The sequence below is a fragment of the Chelmon rostratus genome, chromosome 21 (genome assembly GCF_017976325.1).
Source record: "Chelmon rostratus isolate fCheRos1 chromosome 21, fCheRos1.pri, whole genome shotgun sequence".
Classification (NCBI taxonomy): domain Eukaryota; kingdom Metazoa; phylum Chordata; class Actinopteri; order Chaetodontiformes; family Chaetodontidae; genus Chelmon; species Chelmon rostratus.
The window spans coordinates 573,546-575,567 of NC_055678.1; positions in this window are offsets into that span (position 1 = coordinate 573,546).

The following is a 2,022-nucleotide window of genomic DNA, read 5'->3' on the forward strand; positions in this document are numbered from 1 at the left end:
ACGAGTGGCTGGACGGATGAATAGATGGATGGATGGATGGGTGGATGGATGGATGGGTGGATGGACGGACAGATGGATGGATGGATGGATGGGTGGATGGACGGTGGATGGACGGATGAATAGATGGATGAATGGATGGATGGATGGATGGATGGACGGATGAATAGATGGATGAATGGATGGATGGATGGATGGATGGACGAGTGGATGGACGGATGAATAGATGGATGGATGGACAGATGGATGAATGGATGGATGGATGGACAGATGGATGAATGGATGGATGGATGGATGGACGGATGGATGGGTGGACAGATGGATGGATGGATGGACGGATGGATGGGTGGACAGATGGATGGATGGATGGATGGATGGACAGATGGATGAATGGATGGATGGGTGGACAGATGGATGAATGGATGGATGGATGGACAGATGGATGAATGGATGGATGGGTGGACAGATGGATGGATGGACAGATGGATGGATGGATGGATGGATGGAACAAGCTGGGGGAGGTTTCCACATAACATGTTCTGACAGTCCCGCCTGCTTCCTATTAATTAACAGCAACAGAAATACCCAGTAGTGTGTAGGCTGTCCTCTCTTTGTGACATAGCTTAGCATTTGTGTCATCTTCTACACAGCCCCCCCCCTACCTGGGCCTACCTTTCTGTGTTCAGTTCCCTCCAGCCCCCAACCCCCCACCCCGACTTCCCCGCTATATCCAAAGTTTTGTACAAATGTTTCAAAGTGAATAATTCCCTTTTTATTTTATAATCGTAAATGTTATGTTTTTATAAATATTATTTATTATACGATGTATATATCTGTATGACTGAACTAAGATTATATATTTGAAGAACAAACCGTCTCATGCTTTTTGCTTCATCAACACATTAATGACGCCTCCACGAAGCTTCCAGACCCAAACCAGCTATGATATATCTCATTCCTTCACCACCAACACACGCTGCGATTTAACTCCACTCGGTGCCACATGCACCATCCTGCTGCGAGAAACGCTCACTGTGGCAGTAAATGTGTATTAATCCGCTGCTGAAAATAGTCCCTGACAAATGCTTCGTTTCCTCCTGCCTGAGTAATGTTTGCTTCACGCGGCAGTGAGCAGCATCGTTCTACAGAATGAAACTTTACATCTGTGTTCACAAACACAGTGTTGGTGTTTTTATGGGATGTATCAGCAATAAGAAGAATAAAGAATAGTACCAGCACTTGCCTTAAAAATGGCTGCCGTAAAATGAAGTGTGAATATATAATAAAGCACAACGATTAATTATCAAAAACATACAAGACATGTTGAATTATGGCAGATGAGATCCATTTTTTTTTACTTGACCACTTTTATTGCAATAACTTGCAATGTAGTAACAAAGAGATGAACATCCATAATTCTTCATTATTACAAACAGAAAGGAAAGCAATCACAGCCAATCAGCTCTGGTTCATTCTTATCGCTAATTCAATTCCACTTGTATATAAAACACATGTTGTAGCAACACAATCCCATGTGCAGCATGGTCATGAGGGAGGACTCGTTTTTTTATGCTCAAATTATATTCTGGTTTACCTCCACAGTCGCCCACACACACGCTGCAGTAGCTGCTCCGTAAACGGCTGACTGCGTCTTCTGCTCAGCTGCACTGGGATTGCACAACATCGATGCTGTGGAGGTTAACCGCAAACGTCTAAGTAGGTTCATCTCATTATGAGATGCCACATTTTTCATAATTATGAGATAATTATGCCAGATCATAATTATAAGAAAGTTCCTTCTGATTTCAACATGCCATGATTATGAGACGAACGCCTCATAATGAAAAGAGGTGCGAGGAGATTGTTGGGACTGAGATGAACTGGGAGCTTTTTGGACAAACTGGACCAACAACTAACCCCCCATATTCTACTGGATGTTTTACTGTGCAGCCAAACTTCTGCACTGAATGTTTAAAGCACCACGAGCCCCCAGGCCTGAGGTCGGCATTAATTCCAGAGCTTCTC